At 32.3% G+C, this 18511-nt stretch overlaps 1 protein-coding gene across 4 annotated transcripts in view; it reads right to left on the reverse strand.

The window, feature by feature from the left end:
* The window catches only part of LOC118197180 (uncharacterized), a 219857-nt gene that overhangs the window by 143902 nt on the left and 57444 nt on the right, over positions 1–18511 (reverse strand). For 2 of the 4 annotated variants that reach the window (XM_085807495.1, XM_085807492.1), the window contains exon 1: positions 7035–7188. The exons of 1 other annotated variant lie outside the window; for it this stretch is intronic. The gene's annotated coding sequence lies outside the window, so the exon portion shown is untranslated. Of the gene's footprint in view, positions 1–7034; positions 7189–18511 lie in introns of those variants that run through there. One more of the 4 variants, XM_085807494.1, reaches the window with a different exon arrangement.

Consider the following 18511-nt stretch of genomic DNA (forward strand, 5'->3'; position numbering starts at 1 on the left):
GAAAATAAAGGGAAGATAAACATGTTAAGAAAAAAGATTCTAGTATCAGAAGTAAAACATTCAAATATTATGTTTCCATTGTTCTTCCAGACGTTCTCCAAAAAGTAATAAATTCATCGTAAACTTTCTGTAAAATGCATCCATTATGTGTTGATATGTTGATACCATAGACACATTTTTCATTTTGTCACATATTTCTCGAATCTTCTAGAATCGTGGGTCTATAAATCTTGCCTTCAAATCTTTCTAAACTTTCCATGCTGCAATATCAAAAATACTAAAGAAAAATTATCCCAACCAATTCTGTAACAGCAAAAAGGCAGAAATATTTTGAAAAAAAAAGGGGGGAAGGAAAAAGTGTAAAATTAATTTTATAGAGAAAACTGATGCAAATTCTGAAAATTTTGAATAATCTGAAACAATTACATGGGAACGCTTACTATGAAAAAATTAAAAAGAAGACATTTTAATTTTAATTAATTACATAGCTAATTTTGCTTTTACTAAGAGCTGTTTCGTAAATTATGCTTTATAAATATATACCTTGTTTATTTTTTCGATTTAAAATATTGTACAAGTTGCCAAAATGAAACTTTATAATATGACAACGAAAAATAAAAATGTTTTATTTTAATGTCATCTTTTAAATATAATTCTAATATATTACCATTATTTTAATGAAATTTATCAATGTTATGATGTTTAAAAAAAAAAAAAAAATCGCTGAAAAATTCTCAGATCTCGGAATTAAAAATTTTCTATAGAAACTGATCTTAAAATCGCCAAAATGTTAACAAGTTGTAAAATTTAGAACCATTTAATAAAAGAATTCACAACTCCAAAAGCGAAGTTGTTTAAGAGCTCTTTATCAGAAAAAATTAATTTCGAAATGCTTATGTTTCACTTCTTGCTTAGAAACTCGAGTATCCCATCATTTATTTACATTAGAAATAGAAACAAATTATAACCCGTGAACCCATTCAAAAGATAACCATATACATCAGTGAATTGCCAAAAATATTCCTCCAAAATGCTAATTCACACTCAAAAGGACAGTCGTAAAAACAGAGAGAAATTTCAGAAGATTAAAATTAAGGACCTTCTACTGATTTTGGACAAAATTAAGGAATTTTAAGGACCAAAAACCGATTTCAAGAAATTTAAGGACTTTTAAGAACTTTTAAGGACCGTACGAACCCTGATAAATTATATATACAACAACCCATTTTCTGGCATGTCCTATTCCTATCTTTTTTTGCAATATTCTGACAAAAATTAATGTTCTGCTTTTGGATTAAATGATTTAAAAAGGACTATAAATTCATCAAATTGATGAGACATCAACAAAAGTAATTAAAAGAAATTTCAACGTTGTTCAAGTGCATTTCTGCATCTCCTTGCTGCAGTCATCTCTCTTACATTAACATATATATCACTGCTTTTTGATTTTTTTTTTTACATAAAGCAAGAAGCAAAGTAAGTTTTAATCTAACAGAAATTGGATCAATTAAAAAATCTAATTGCAAAAACCCAAAATACCACACAAAAATTCACGTTTTCACCCAAGTTTCTGATAAGATGAGCCATCTAATGTACGCATGGAACTTTTAAAGCAAAAGTGGCTGATCTTTGGAATATGGTAACAGGTAGTTTGGCGACATTTTGGAGGCGATAAAGGTTACTACCTAGGACTTTGGGAATAATGGTTTGGTTTGGTTTATTAGATTACGGCAAAGCACTCGAGGGCTATCTGCCTTAAGGGAGGATGCCTTCGTGGAGGACTTTTTAAGGGAAACTCTCTCGTATACACGTTACACATGGGGAAAACCATGAAAACATCCATGCAGCCAGCCCGTACTGAGGATTCGAATCAGCGTTCAACCGAACTACCAGTGTTCAAGGACGTTACCGCTCGGCCGCTGGTGGGCTTTGGGAATAATGTGAGAAGTACCGAGTTTTGATTACGCATTATTTTGTGCGAGGGAAATGAGAGATCATGAGATATGTCATGTGACATTAATGGACAAATCACTGTTCTTTAATCGGAAAAGGGTGTAAATTTTTAAAAATATCTGCTGTACAGCATTAGTTTCATTCTATGTTCTGTGAAACAGTGTTGTTTAATATTTGGATCCCATGGCCCTATATAAAGTAAATCCGAAATTTTTATTCCGTTTATGTGTAATTGAAAAGAATTGCTTAATTGCGGATAAGTATGAATGTCCAACATGTGGGTATGAAATGAGATTGTGTGAAAGGAAGGATATTACAGATAGTTTGAATGGCGTTAGATAAGTTTGAATGGCGGTGCAAGAAATCTGGTGAAAATGGCCATTTTGTGATCCGCCATGCACTCAAGATTCTGTAGAAGATTAGGTAAGTTAGTATTTTTAATTATTTGAGGATATTATTTTTATGCTTTGTTCTAAATGTAAGGAGTAAATAAATTAATTTGGTATTATTGGAAAATTGTTATTAGCAATGATTTAGTTTAAAGTAATTAGGATTGTAAGCTAATTTTTATTAATTTAATGTACGTGCTTATTTAAAGTAGTGTTTTTTAATTTAATTATATTTTAATTTAATGATCGTGATTTTGAGAGTTATATGTTTGTAGTATTTTGGAATACGTTTGAGTAGAAGTAAATGTGCATGGAAAGAATTTAAATATTTGACACTAAGTATTTGGAACCATTTTTAATGTTTGCGTTAGAAATTGGTGAGGTTTATAATAGATAATTTAGAGGGAAAAGTTTTTGGATATTTTATTTTATACGTGCAAATGTTCATCCTTGGAAAGGGTATATACTTTTCCGCGATCAGGTAATTTCATATATGTGCTTTTTACCGAGTTTAAAGATTCACAAAATTTTCATGCATTTTCGTGAAATTTTTTGAATTTATGAGAAAAAAGCAGTGTACATGGATATAGTGAAGAGTGTGCGCAATGCCATTTTTGTGCAATTCTGGGATGTTTTTTTAAATAAAAATAAGTCGACGTGTGCATGGTTTAATTATATTTTAATTATATGTTTGTAGCAATTTGGTAAACATGTCAGTGGAAGTAAACGTGCATGGAAATAATTTAAATATTTGAGACTAAGTATTTGTAACCATTTTTAATGTTTTGTTATAGATTCGTTGGTGACGTTTACAATACATAATTTAGAGGTAAAAGTTTTTGGATATTTTATTTATTTTATACGTGCAAATGTTTGTCTTTGGAAAGGATATATACTTTTTCGCGATCAGGTAATTTCATGTGTCCTTTTTACCGAATGTAAAGATTCACAAAGTTTTCATGCATTTTCGTTAAATATTTCTAATTTATGAGAAAAAAGCAGTGTACATGGATATAGTGAAGAGTGTGCTCAATGCCATTTTTGTGCAATTCTGGGATTTTTTTTAAGTAAAAATAAGTCGACGTGTACATGGTTTAATTATATTTTAATTAAATGATTGTTATTTTGTGAATTATATGTTTGTAGCAATTTGGTATACGTTTGAGTGGAAGTAAACGTGCATGGAAATAATTTAAGTATTTGTAACCATTTTTAATGTTTTGTTATGCATTCGTTGGTGAAGTTTATAATAGATAATTTAGAGGTAAAAGTTTTTGGATATTTTATTTATATTATACGTGGAAATATTCGTCCTTGGATAGGGTATATAATTTTTCGCAATCAGGTAATTTCATATATGTGCTTTTTACTGAGTTTAAAGATTCACAAAATTTTCCTGCATTTTCGTGCAAATTTTTGTAATTTATGAGAAAATAGCAGTTTAGATGGATAAAGTCAAGAGTGTGCGCAATGCCATTTTTGTGCAATTCTGGGATGATTTTTTTTAAGTAAAAATAAGTCGACATGTACATGGTTACTGTGTATGTGCGATTTTGAAAAACACGGCAAGGAGTTTGCGATTCTGCACTTTTTCCCAATTTTGCAGTTAATATTTGTCATGATTAAGCAGTTTTGTTCCATAAAATTTCTAGCATAAGTGTAATTCGGCTAGTAGATTGTTGGAAAAAGTGTTCAGTAAATAAAAAGAAAAGAAACATGTCTTTACTTGGCGGTGAAAAAAAAACAGAGGGTTCCTGTAGCAGAGTTGGTCGCCAAATTTTCGCCAAGTTATCATAATCCAAAGATCAACCGCAAAAGTTTCCGACCTGGTGTGAATTGACGTAAGTAGAAAATTTTCTTTTGCATTTCCACTTTTCATGCTAATATACCACCATGGACACAGTTTCAGTGCAACAATCAACTGGAAAACTTTCTAAATCTTGTACCATGTTTGAGGGAATAAAATCTTACAGAAATGTTACATTTTTAGAAGAGTGAACCCCCTAACACAGTATCTGCTGTACAGTAGTTCCTATGATGCAGTTTGGTGTAAAAGCATTTGTTCCCAAGCAATTAATTAGTCACTAATGTCCTGATTCTCCAAGCTGCTAATCCGACGTCCGTGGTTATGAAGCTATTTGTTCCGAGTATACACAAGCAACTTACCTCTCGCACAATTTAAAAATGCTATCTGCTACAAAAGTTACTTGTACAGACCCTTATACTGATCAATGTAAATGCATTAAAAAGTGGTACGATCATATGAATGCCAAAATGTGATCTGTGAGGAGAGAAACACATAATATTGAGAGTTAATACACGGTGAGTAATGAAACCATTTTACAGTTTTAAGGAAATTTCCTTTCATTACTCCGTTGATTGCTATGAGCGCATGCATATACATGTCCAGCAAAAACAATCAGTGCGGCCTATGGGCGCATATGCGTATCTAGCGCAAATCATGGGTGTAGACTATGGATACAAATGCACATCCAGTGAAGGTTTCATCTGTTTACTGTTGTCTTGTCTGTATGTTTGGAAATTCACAGAAATCTCGCACCTTGTTCATTGCTTAATGCTTAAAAACAAGAAAAATTAAATTTTGTTTATTTGGTCAGTCAATCTTCAGCCGCATACCGCTTACCAGAAGTACTTCAACTTACAGCAGTTAGCAGTCAAAGCATTAAATATCATTCAAAGCACAGTAGAGTAGCATAATGCTGTGCACTGGTAATATTTTGAAATAAATTTTTTTTTGCATCCTCTTCCCACCCTCTCAAAAAAATTGTGTAAAACTTTTGGCGCAAACTACATTATCTTACGAAACATACAATTTTTTAATACATTTACAAGAAGTCTAGTGGCCTTTTTTATGTATCCTGTATTAATAAGAATTTTGAATATGTAACATACTGTGTGTATGTACAAATGCATAGCATCTCCTTTACACGATTTTAATTTGTTAAAAAGTTTAACATGGAAATTTTGAGTTTATTTTATCCTAAATACATTCAAAAATAACTTTAACATGAAAAACAATGCACCTAAAAATCAGCCACTAGCCTTTTGTTAGATTATTAATGGTTTCAATAAACTTAGCCTCATTCATGTTCACATGTACAGTTTTGATAAAGAGGATGCAAAATGGTATCTGCAACAATATTCAAAACTTTTAATTTTATATTTTTATCTGAAGTACTTCAAAATCAATGATTTTTAAGTAAATTTTTAAACTGACCACTAAATTATCAGTGTCAGGAAATATTTCACCTCAGACAAGAACCTCCAACAGGAATTAAATGATTAAGTTGAAAGTTTATTAAGAAACTTTGCCTTGTTTAGCTTGCAAGAGCGTCTGCACACTAATTATATAAAGAAAATCACTTCCAATTTAATATATGCACAAATGCTATTAACTTCCATTCTCCTTCTACAGTTTTTGCTTATGCCTTCAATTTAAGCAACAAAAGTAAAAATTGCACTCAAAACCTTAGTCTTCACATATTATTTATGACATTTATATCAATATTACTCAAAAGATTTATAATAATAACCAATAATTAATAACAATATAACCAATAATTTCATCATGTACAATGAAAAGCATTTTAGCAGGTACAAAATTTTTTCACATTTTAATGTCATTTAGAAAACTCGAAACATTTTTTTTAGTTATACTAAATGCACGCAAAGAGAATAAGAAACCACATATAAGTAAAGCTGCAAAAACATCAGATTTCTCAAATTAATAAAATAAAACATAGCTTTAATTCCAGATATCTAAAGCTGTTAATTTCTAATTTTATTTATTCTATTTAGTGAAATATATAACGGCTAGATTATTAGACATTCGAGGACACTTTTCAGCTTCCATAAGATTTCCGAATTATGAATGCTTAACTTGGATAATATAGTAAGTCATTATCATGAAACATTTATTTCAGATATTGCAGCTTATGAGTTAAATTTTTATGATCGAAAGAAAAATTTTAAAAAAACGCCGATGTATCCTATATGCCTGCGTTTTCGGATGGAACTGAAAAAATTCGTAAATTTGAAACGGCAATAAAAATCATTTTTAAAAGCACAGCGTATGAAAATTAAACTAAAAGCAAGGGCGAAAAATTTCACTAAGAAATTTATATTTTAACCAATCAGGGCATTGATTACACACATTAAGGAAAATATACCGATGAATCGCCAAATCATTTTATTTCACACCCGCCGGTGAAAGGTAGAACTGGCAAAACAAATTTAGTTTATTATTTACAATGTCATTAATCCTCTCCAAAAATTTCAATTAACAATCGTTACATCAAACTAAAAATTAAGGATTATTTTATAATGCAGTAAAACCATATCATGTATAAAATAACAGCATTAAAAATATTAAGCCTACTACCTTTTCATATTAAATCACATTATATTAATTATAAACAAGAAAAAAAATTGAGCAGAAAAATATTTCGAGCCATTTCCCAATAAAATAGTTAGCATATACTGCCAGTGAATATTAAGATAAACGTTATTTCAAAAATATAAGCTAAAACGGATCAATTGAACTTCTAGTGTCCGGATCAGACTACAGATGTCATGAGTAGCACATACACTGCTCCTTTTTGAAAATAGCATAATGTACTACCACAAGTGATCAAGTCAGCTTCATAGAACTAAGGTATGCAGGATACGTACCTGTACGTGCAACTTCGATTCCAAACACACTTTGATATAGTAAAACTATACTGATATATTCTATTTATTTAAATATTATCCTCCTGCGTATCATGACGCACGCCATAGCTCAAAATGGCGGCGAAAACGTTTCGCGCCGAACCAGTGATTCAAAACGTAGTCTTTTGCGCAGTTTTTCCTCCGCGCTGGATATAGTTCGTGTATATATAAATATAAACCATGCATTTACGAAAAAACGCATATTTAACTAACGACAAAGCGATAAAAGTGAGTTCCGTATTTCTTTACATAACATATAAAAGTAATTTTGCATTTTTTTCGTTTATCTTATAAATTGCTCGGTAGAACACAACCCGAACGTCTGATATCCTATCCGAAACGTCTGCATTTGTTATGTTCGTGTATCATGTGACCACACTGGCAAGAGGCCAACTAGGCGTTTTCCGGAATGCTTTTATATAGTCGCTGATATTGGTGTACTGAAAACGTAAATCATTTTCGCGTACGGTTTTCAAAGTACTATGTGGAAAATCAAATGTTTAAGTTACATTGCAATATGCAACTCACAGCTGCTACGTGTTACAGCTCTTCATATGTGTGTGTGTGTGTTTTTTTTTTTTCCTTCAGGGCAATAATGATATTATTTAACTCATAATTCTTAAAAGGCTTAGTTAGTATATTTACATATAAATTATTGTATTCCTTCTAGTGTAACTTCCTAAGCACCTTAAATGAATTCTAGTTTCTAAATAATTATATTTCTTTTGCAAAGAAAATGCAGAAACACAAAATTCTCAATGTATGTACAGTACACTCAAAACTTCCTATAATTTGATTATAGATCGCAGTATATCCTAATTCCCCCCCCTATTTTATAAAGAACACAGACAAACGCTAAGATACTTAGTTTCTTATAACTGTTAGAATGAGACAGTAACACAAAAAATCTAGTTAAAATTACTGCAAAGTTTCCAAAAGCAAATACATAGCTACAAGAATTAGCTATAACGATTGCAATATATGTTTTATTTTTATCATCATCAATTTTGTAAATGACAGATTCGAAGAATATTTATGCTTTCGAAGTATTAGCACCAAGGATTTAAGATTTGTTTTCAGCATGTTGATGGCATTTTCAGTTAATAGAGCATATTTTAGTATCTCTGCGCAAATTAAATAATCCATGTTTAAAAATCAAGCAACTTTCTGCCAAACAGATCGCTTGTAATTTACGACACGGTCCAGAAAGCAAATGCGCAGATGAGAGAAAGTTATTTTACATTCTACTCATTTCATCAACATGGTCTATTTTTTATAAACCTTACCATTTTATTTTTATTTTATATTTTGCAATATAATATACTCTTCCTAAATATTATCGATTGCTTGTATACCGGTTTGATCCGTTTTCAGATGCAAAACTTTTATCAGGGCCTGATTACCGTATATTTTATTTGGGGTATATAGGTATCTGGTATATTTTTCTAGGCCAAGACCTAGGTCCCAAAATAACTGTATAAATTCCCATAGTTCCTTTTTTCTTCACCCATGAAAACAAGCGTGCATTGGGGCAGCATGAAAGAAAGCTATTCCCGATTGTCGAATAGACCAGAGCTTAAACTGCCGGTATTTCCTAGTTTTGGGAATAAATCCTGATTTTAGCCGGAGTGCACCGGAGCCCTAAATAAGAAGGCTCCGTCACTTCTATGTAACTAAACAACAGTTTCAGTAGAAATCTAATCTCGAATATTTTATTTTTAGCAATAAAATTATATTAAAAATCGCTTATTAAACTTTAATTTATCTCTGTACATTTTATTTAATTTTAATTATTGAATTATTTTTAAAGAATAATAATGAATTATTAGTTAACTGAACAATAATTGTTAAATAACAATAAAATATTAATTACCAATATTAATTTTATAATTATTAATTGAATAAAAATGAAAATATTAATTATCAATTAATCTGGTAATATTTAATTTTTAAATTATTAATGATTTTAATGGCCATTTTTATTTATTTATTTACTCTTTTTCCTCTTTCCTGACGGTCTTGATTAGAGGTCCGTCCCTTATAATTTTATTTAGAAATTAAGCCATGGAATAGACCAAGATCTAACCAGCGTCAAGTAATAAAGTTGCTAAGCACCGGCAGTTTGACTCGGGCTGGAATCCCGACAGAGGGGCTCGCCTCATGGGCGCACCTGTGGCTTCCTATCCTTATGTGCAATGTGGATATGAGCCAGTTTCCCTTAGAAAGTTTTCTACGAAGGCATCCCACCCCTTACACAGATAGTTCTCATGTGCTTTGCCATAATCAAATCAATCTAATGGACTAGTTTTTATATATCAGGAAACAATTCATAAATGATTATGTAAACAATAAAGTATAAATTTTGCGAGTGCTTAGTATTCTCTGGCCGGATTAGCTTCGATCACTTCATAATTATATTTCTAACTTAGTTTAAATTATTCTAAAATAAATCACAGAATTCTAAAGAGTATAGCGATGGCGTCGAATGATTTGTCATAACAAATTATCCAATTCTCTTTGCTTGCTTAAGTAACATTCTTTGATTTTTTTTTTTTTTTTTTTTTTTTTTTTCTTCCAGCATGAATATGAGCTAGTTTTCTTCGGGCAGTTTTTCAAGAAGGCATGCCTCCTGCGTTATTAAGCGCTGATGCCCAATGGAATGCCATCAGAAATATGAATAAAAGTAAATAATTAAAATTAAATAAAAAATAAAGAGCTAAATAAAAATAACAAATCAAATTAAATCAATGACAACTAATGAAATAAGTTAAAACTCGCTGGATTGGATTATTTCATTACAACACAGTACACTAGAGCTACAAGCCTAAAGAAAGGGATGCTTTCGTTGAGGACTTTCTCAAGATTTACTGAGATTACGGCAAAGCCTCAAGGACTATTTGTCTAACAGGATGGGTGCCTTTGTGGAAAACTTTCGAAGGAAAACTGTCTCCTATATACGTTACACACTGGGAAAACACCCATGCAGCCAGCCCATTCGCGGAATTCGAACCCTGGACCGAACTACCAGTTTTCAGCGACTTTACCACTCGATCGCTGGTGGGCTTAAGGAAATTGAATCGTGTTCACGTTACACATGGGGAAAATCACGAATGCTGACAACCGTTCACCGGATTTTGAGCCTGAGCTGAAATACCAGTGATCCGTGATCTTGACGCTCGACCGCTAGTGGTCGACTTTATAAAGGAAACTGTTCGTATTTAGGTTATATTTGGAGATTTACGTGGGAAGAAAAGGCAATAAAGTAATATAAGAATTGATGACTAAAAGAATTGAAGAATTCGACTTTTTAAAGGGAAAATGAAGCATATTTACGTTAGTTAAAAGGAAAACATCGCACAACCAGCCTGTTCCATCGTTACAATAGAACCCGAGACGATATACCAGTATTTCATGTCTTTAGCCACTGGGTCCCTAGTTTGCCTAAAAAGAAATAACCAAAAAACTATATGCTTCACTACTATTTTGAACATAAAGTCTCTAGTCTCGAAAGAAAAATCGACTTCTCAAAGAACAATCACATTATTTTTATATATTTCTGTATTAATAATAAACCCAGATTTATCCCTTTAAAAAGATAAATAGGTACGTCACTAAACGCAGAATATGCTGAGGAGAACTTTATAAATTTTTTTTATCCAGAAAAAAAATAGAATATTTTGTGATTTTTGATTAAGCTGGGTTTATTTAAATTGCTGTAATAAAAAAGAATGTTTTTACCGTCATAAAATAGGAATAAATTGGTAGCGAAAAATTCACAAAATTAAAAAGTTTTACTGAAAGACTCATGACTATTGGAGGTGGTTGAGAGGATAAGGCCACTAAATATTGGCCGTTCAACTCAAATTCATTTTCGTGGTTTTTACCCGTATGCAACGTAAATACGAGCGAATTTCTCTTAAAAAGTCTTCTACGAACGATGCCTCCCTTAAAAAATAGCCTTCATGTGTTTTGCCTTAATCAGTTAGCCAAGCATATCTTAATTTAACTTTACAATTGTTGTTGGTTTCTCGTACAAGAAATTAAAGGTAAGCAAGTCCAAACAATTTTAAAATCAACTCTTTGTACTATCAAAATAATGTTTAACCCCTTTTTTATTCACAGAGATCTCAATAAAAACAATGTCAAAACTAAGAATAACTATTTTGAGAAACCGACAAAAAACACAGGTATTAAAATCTACACTTTTGCTCATACTCCTTCCAATTCTTCTGATGTTTCGCCAACAAACTATTAAGATTTTAGAGAGAGAGATAAAGCGTTTCGTAAACGCTGGTCTAAAACATTGCATGAACTATGAAAAGCAGTGGAAAAGTGGGGGAGCAGTTATAATTTCACTCACATCTCTTATCCAGATGAGCTGTAGAATCTTTTTCAGCTCATCTGGATGAGCTGTAGAAGCAATACGTGAACAATAACATCATACTGAGTTGGATTGGATTACTTGAATTAAGGCAAATCCTACAAAGGCTATCTGTCTAAGTAGAAGGATGCCTTCGTAAAGGCCTTTTTTACCTTTCGAGTGGCTGGTGGTAGGAAAAGAGGGGTGGGAGATTTTCTCGGGCCGAAAATTCCTCCGATTCCTCCCGGGGCGTTCCGAAAATTAGGAAAATTAGGAATGTCCTCAAAATTAGGAAAGAAGCTTAATAATTCATGACAGCCAGTACACGCTCGTTCTGTTTGCTTCTATCTCCGATATGGAGTGCGACCGTGCACCAGCGGGTGATAATGCTTTTCCGCCGCAACCTACCCAGGTTTCCTGGGCTGATCGGACTTATGACGATGATGAGGATATAAACTGTGAAATAAGGAATAACGACTTGGACTCTCGACAGGATTTTACTAGTCTTTTGGACTTTGATTACAATGCCGCTTTAGAGGAAATTTCTTCCCTGAAGGTGAAACGTAATGTTTTAAAACAAACGTTATTAGAAGGTCTTGCTCAAGGTGACAGCGCTAAACCGGATACTCTTACATCTAGATTCTTGCCTGGAATACAACTAGTCTCTCAACAAATCAAGGACTTGGAAGGTAAGTGCGAATTTTACTTAGCAAGTACTTGCAAATTGGCCGATTTTAATAAATGTGTTATTAACGATACGGATAATGAGTCTGTTAAGCCTAATTCTGTTGCACGTGGTGCAGGCAATAGCAAACGTAAAATGGAACATACTGACTCTGCACTCTGACCTAATTGATAACGATGCAGGTTTTAAGAAACCGGTTAAAACCGTTAAGCCAAAAGTAATTAAAAACAAGAAATTGCCAACTTCTAATAAGTTTGATGTTTTGTCTAAGGTTACTAATGTAAATAATACTGATAATTGTGATAGTGACATGAATGTTAATCCGAACAACAACGATCCGGACTCTAATTCTCAGGCATCTACTAGCTCACAACAAGTTATTCCACGTGCGGTGAATATCAGTATTCCCCAAATTACGGTGAGACCTAAAGAAAATGAAAACTTTGGTGACTTTGCCAAAAAAAAAAAAAATCGCTGAAAGCCTACTAATATTAAGTTTTTGTGTCGACTTAGTGGTGAATTTATTAGAATTCTCCCAAATACTGAAGATGATCACCGAATTGTCAGCAAATTTTTTAAAGAAAATGCTGTTGACTATTTTTGTAGTGAACTTTAGGCGTGAAAAGCCTGTTAAGATCCTACTCCGGGGTCTCCCATCTACTACGGGCCCACCAGCGGCCGAGCGTTAAAGTCGTTGAACACTGGTAGTTCGGTCTGAGGTTCGAATCCCGCGAACGGGCTGGCTGCATGGGCGTTTTCGTGGTTTTCCCCATGTGTAACGTGTATACGAGCCAGTTTCCCTTAGAAAGTCCTCCACGAAGGCATCCCTCCCCATAGGCAGATAGCCCTAGTGTGCTTTGCCATAATTAAATACACCAACACCAACACCCATCTACTACGGATGTTAGCGAAATCAAAAATGCGCTAGAAGAAAAGGAATATAATATTTATAAGGTTGTGTGCAGTTAACAAAAAATCGTACTAAAGCTCCTATGTGTCTATTTCAAACACAGTTGCTTCAAAATGATACACTTGAGAAAATCTGGAAGCTCTCTAATCTTCTCTGTTTTGAAACTAGTGTTGAGAAATGTGTATCTAAATTTCAGATACCCCAATGCTTTAACTGCCAAAAGTGGCATCATTCGTCTGAAACCTGCCGCATGGCACCTAGGCGTGTCAAATGCGCTGGTTTTCACAAAAGCTCTGACTGTGAAATTAAAGGAAAAACTGATACGCCTAAGTGTGTAAACTGTGGATTAGTAGGTCATCCAGCTTCCTATAGAGGATGCAGTAAATTTCCGGAAGCCAAAAATTCAGGTAAATCTTCGATCAGATGACCTACCGTCAATTACGCACAAGCCCTTAACCCTGAAAGGAAACATGTGCAAACACAGAAACCCGTTCAGACACATGTAGACACCAATACTGATCACCAATACTTTTTTACTCAGCAAATGCGGATTGGTGACTTTGCTTTAGTTAAAAAACTTTTAATATAAAATGAAATTTTTTATTTTCCCTCTCGTTTATTATTATTATGAGGCACCACCACCGGCTGAGTGGTTATCACAGCTGAATACTGACAGTTTGACATGGTTTGGGTTCGATCCCAGGCGAACGGGCTGGGTGCATGGTTGATTTTTCCCATGTCTAACGTGAATACGATCCAGCTTCCCTTAAAAGTCCTCCAAGACAGGTCCTCCCCATAGGCAGGTAGCCTTCGTGGCTTTGCTATATTCTAATACCCATATTCTTATTATTATTCTAATATGAAGGATTTGAAAGATGAGAGAAACTTTCAGGATTCGGAAGTCTAAATAAGTTGCATTTAAATATTCCAACAGCATTTTACTTTTACAGGAAATAAAACATACACAATATTGTTAAACATACTCACATAGTTTTAATCAAAATCATAATTAATCATCTGAGAGTGTTCCTTTGCCTTGCTTCCCGCCTCCAAAATTAAATTCTATACACGCCCTGCCATTAAGGTAAGAAATGTTTTCCTATCTTGGAAATCAAATTAGTAGATTAATAATCCAACGAAATAGCATTCAAAATGTATAAGAATTAAGTACACATTTAAGCAATTTTAAAACAATTATTTAGAAGAAAATGTATAAACCGTAGCATGTGCAAATACTATTTCCTTTTGCACTATAAACTGATATATTATCAAAATTTTATAAAATTTAATTAATGAATTATTACTAAATATGTAATAATAGAGTAATATGAAAGTTGCACTTGAGATAACTGTTGTTAGAAAAGAAATTCCTTGGTGAAAAGGTACAAATTACAAATCGCTGAACTCGTGCTAGTTCCCATCGGGATATCGTTGATTTGCTTAAAAAAAAAACATTATTAAATGCAATAGTTGTTAAAAAGAATACCTTTTAAATATTGCTGCCATTCTTCTTTGGAAGTAACCGTAATAATTTGTGGAAATAAATCTGGTAGAATTAGAAGACTGTTAAAGACTTCAATAACGGAAGAGCCGTGTATAAATTCTCAAAGTCGTAAAAGAAAATATTTTTCATCTTCGCGAATAATTTCGACTTTCACTTTTCAGAAGTGCGAAGCGCTTCTGGTATCGAATCGTTATAACTTATTATCCAGTTGAAATTGTGGTCTTGCATCTGTGCATCTTTAATAAAGTAGAGAACTATTTCAAGGATTTTTAGCAAAACGGTAGTCTATTTCTTTCATGCAGTTTCCCGTTAGTTATGAATCGAAATTTGACTGGCGTTTTATGAAATAGGCAATGCATAAAGGTTGGAAAACCTGTCGTAAAATAAATTCGTAGTTATCTTAAGTCTTCCATGAATTGCAATAAGACGTCTTTGCAGCATATTCGCCGTAGTTTTAACTTTATGATATGTAACTGCGCTATGGAGTTCTTTTTTAGCCAGATTATAGTAGAAAGCCTTTCAAATGATACTAAAGTTGTTACTTGCTTTGTCTATTTTCGTAATGGTGAATAGATCTTTAATGTTTTAACTTTCTTGCCTAAATCTTGCTTATTATGTGTGCCATTTAGTACGTGTTCTTTGATACGTTTTTTGAAGTCGCTGAGCATTTCTTCTTTCAATTCTAGGTAAGTCGTAGTGGCTAAGTTAGTTTTATAGCCGGAGTTTCTAGATCTTTTTGGAATTATTGGATGCAGAAATTTTTGCTAACTTTGAAAGTGAGTCGAAATTTGGTGCCGAGATTCATACGTTTTACATTTGTTAATCGCAAACTATCACTCGAGTCACTACGTAATTAAATGAGAAGTATTCTGTGAGCTAAATTGTCAGCTAAGAAATTTGCAGTTGATTTATTTTTAGTATATCTGAAATGGGTACTTTTCCGTTTCTCCGGCGCAAATCTCGCCAAGCAGACTTTATTGGCGACAACATACAGTATACTCATAAAAAATATTTAAAAAATGTTAGTTTTAAGAATTCTTTTTTTGAAGGCATAAACATTTTAATATCGCTTAAAATTTATAAAAAGCCAATAAATAAAGACAATAAATTTGTAAAAAAAACATTAATTTAAGAATTTACTATGCTTTCATGGTTCACCATCCTGATTCGCCGGTTCATATCACGTGACCCCAAGCGATCTCATCTCACGTAAACTACTCTACAAAATTCTAATGCTCTCAGTAATTATCTACATTAATTTCAAGTTAAATCTTAATTTGGAACACAAGTTTATATGCAAGAACTATTTCAATTCGTACGAATAGCTTACTCAGAAATTATGTAAAACTGCAGTGCTTTACTTCGCTAATGCATTCTCATTAGAATTGAATTTAATCCTTGACTTTACCTTTTCTATATTTTCGGCTTCAGGTAAGCACTGTGATTGCATTCTAATTAACTTAATTACCGAAAATGGCCTTAGACATAAAGCTGAACTATCTGATAAAAATTCTATGCAATTATATGCCAGTATTGAAAAAAACAATCAATCTGATAAGAAAAAGCTGCGACTTGTTTTGAAAATGAGGCGTAAAAGGTTACCAGCGAGAATATTCCGTTTGGCATCGGTTGTACCATTATTGGCAACTTTATCGCTTGCGCCGGCAAAACGGAAAAGTACCCTGAAATGAATTTTGTTAGTTTAAGAGGAATGAGCTCTTTTATGCATAATGCTGGATTAAAGATTAACATTTTTACAGAGAAACTTTAACAAAAATTTTTAATTCGGAATAAATTATTTCATAACTTTTAAACGGTTCAAACCTAAAGCAAAATGTCGTTAAATTAAATGTTAGATCGTATTTGAATCTCAAAATTATTAGAATAGAATGTCTACAGTAGACAACTAGAAGTAATATACAAACCAAAAGAAAGAGAGAGAGAAATGAGACAAGTCATAGTGAAAATATTCCCGATGAATTGGAATGGAAAGAGTTTAAAAATACAATAATTCAACAGCCCGGTTTTATTTATCCATATCAAGAAGAAATTTCTCATACAAAGATTTCTCATTACGTCATAAATAATTAAGTAAAAGCATAAGGTACCATTTTTTTACTATCTGAACACTTTTAAAGATCTGAATGATGAGTTTATATCAGTCAAATAATTTATTAGCTGATTATCTTTGTCTGTCTATATTTATACATGTATTGTCGAACAGTGAGTGCCCGTGTTCAGAGCCACTATTCCACTAAAAGAAAAAAACTTTTATTTAAGAAACTTCATAATGAGTCCACCAAGGAAATAAAAAATATGCTTTACATATAAAATCATCCTGCACATTTTTATAAAGCGTTTTCATTTTTAATTTTGCATTTATTTTTTATTGTGTCTTGAATTTTATTCAATCAAACGTTTCTCAAATCATTCCAACTTGTAAATATACTGTTTCTTATGAGCATGAGACCCACCAGTGGTCGGGTGGATAAGAACATTTAATCACTGATAAGAACACTGAGATTTTGATCGGGGTTCGATCGAATTGGTGTTCTGCACCTGTAACTTGTATACAAGCCTTTCCCCTTAGGCTTTCTTCCCTTCAGGTAGACAGCTCTCATGTGTCGTATTCTAGTCTAGCCTGTAAACATAAAGCTATATGATATCAGATTATAATGATTTTGGAAATGATATACATGTTTAACTTGTACATTGAAAATGTACACATAACTAATTTACTAGGTTAGGCATTGTATTTGCAAGAAATTTTAATTTTTAGAGCAGACTTTTGGAAATAATTTAAATACTTGCATCATAAGAACAAGACAGTAATGATAAAGTGGGGGAAAAAACACGTTTAAAATAACAATTTATAAATAGTTTTTATTCACAACATTGGCCACTGAAATACGAAAAATTATATTTGAAACTTTTCATTCAGTGAAAACAAAAGTCATGTAAAATATATGCAGTTTTTATCCTTTTAATCTATCTCTCCTAAGTTTTTTATTAATTTTTATTTTTAATAAAAAAATTACTGAGACAAATAGAAGCCCCAAACTTAATACTTAAAACTTCCAGGGATAAAAGTCAAAATTAAGTCTCACTCAGAAATATTAATTCAATTTCGTTATCGATTTCAGGTAAGATAGTGCATAAATTAAGGTATTTTGAAAACTCGGAAATCCCACGCAAAAAGCATAATCTTAAATAAAAGAATCTCCCAGTATATTTTTTTTTCTAATTATTAATGTGTACCAGTTTGTCCAAAATGTCCTCATTGAAACCACATTTCCTAAGCGACAATTCCTCAGCAGTTTGGCATAAGTCATGATAAAATACCTCCCTATCAACATATGACACATCTTTCACAGTAATCCAATTGTTGGTCACTTCCAGAGGACGTCGCTACGAGATGAATCACTACGTGTTAAGAAAGGAGAAGAGATAGTTGAAAATGTTTGATATAAAAACTGAAAATTAAATACTTACTAAAGGAACTACAAATTACATAAATGGGAAAGCTAGAGGCAGCGAACCTCCTCTAAGGCGACCATTTACGGTTCTAAATGATTTACACTACGGTGAAGCTGGTCATCTTAAAAAGATGACACTTAATCTTAATTCTAAAACTTCACAACTATACTCGCCAACTTTCGAAGTGGTTTTCTAAGGAAGATGGTTCATTGTATGCTATAAAAGTTCAAGCAATAACTAAAAAAAATTCAAATAAAATGCATCTGAAAATATTTAATAATATTTTTAATTATTTATAAAAATGTCTAAATATTAAAAAAAATCTTCTTTAAAGCGACCATTGACGATGCCATATCTTTTAGTCTTCCGTGGACGTGGTCATTTTAAAGAGGTATTGTTAAATACCCATATTTATTTATGTTCTCAGAAACACTGATCGTCTTAGAAAAGAGATTCATTGTAACTATATATTCTTTTTGAAATAATCTGCGTTTATATTTTC

This window comes from Stegodyphus dumicola, chromosome X1, assembly GCF_044657685.1.
Source record: "Stegodyphus dumicola isolate Sdum_Otavi_A_Nest chromosome X1, ASM4465768v1".
Classification (NCBI taxonomy): Eukaryota; Metazoa; Arthropoda; class Arachnida; order Araneae; family Eresidae; genus Stegodyphus; species Stegodyphus dumicola.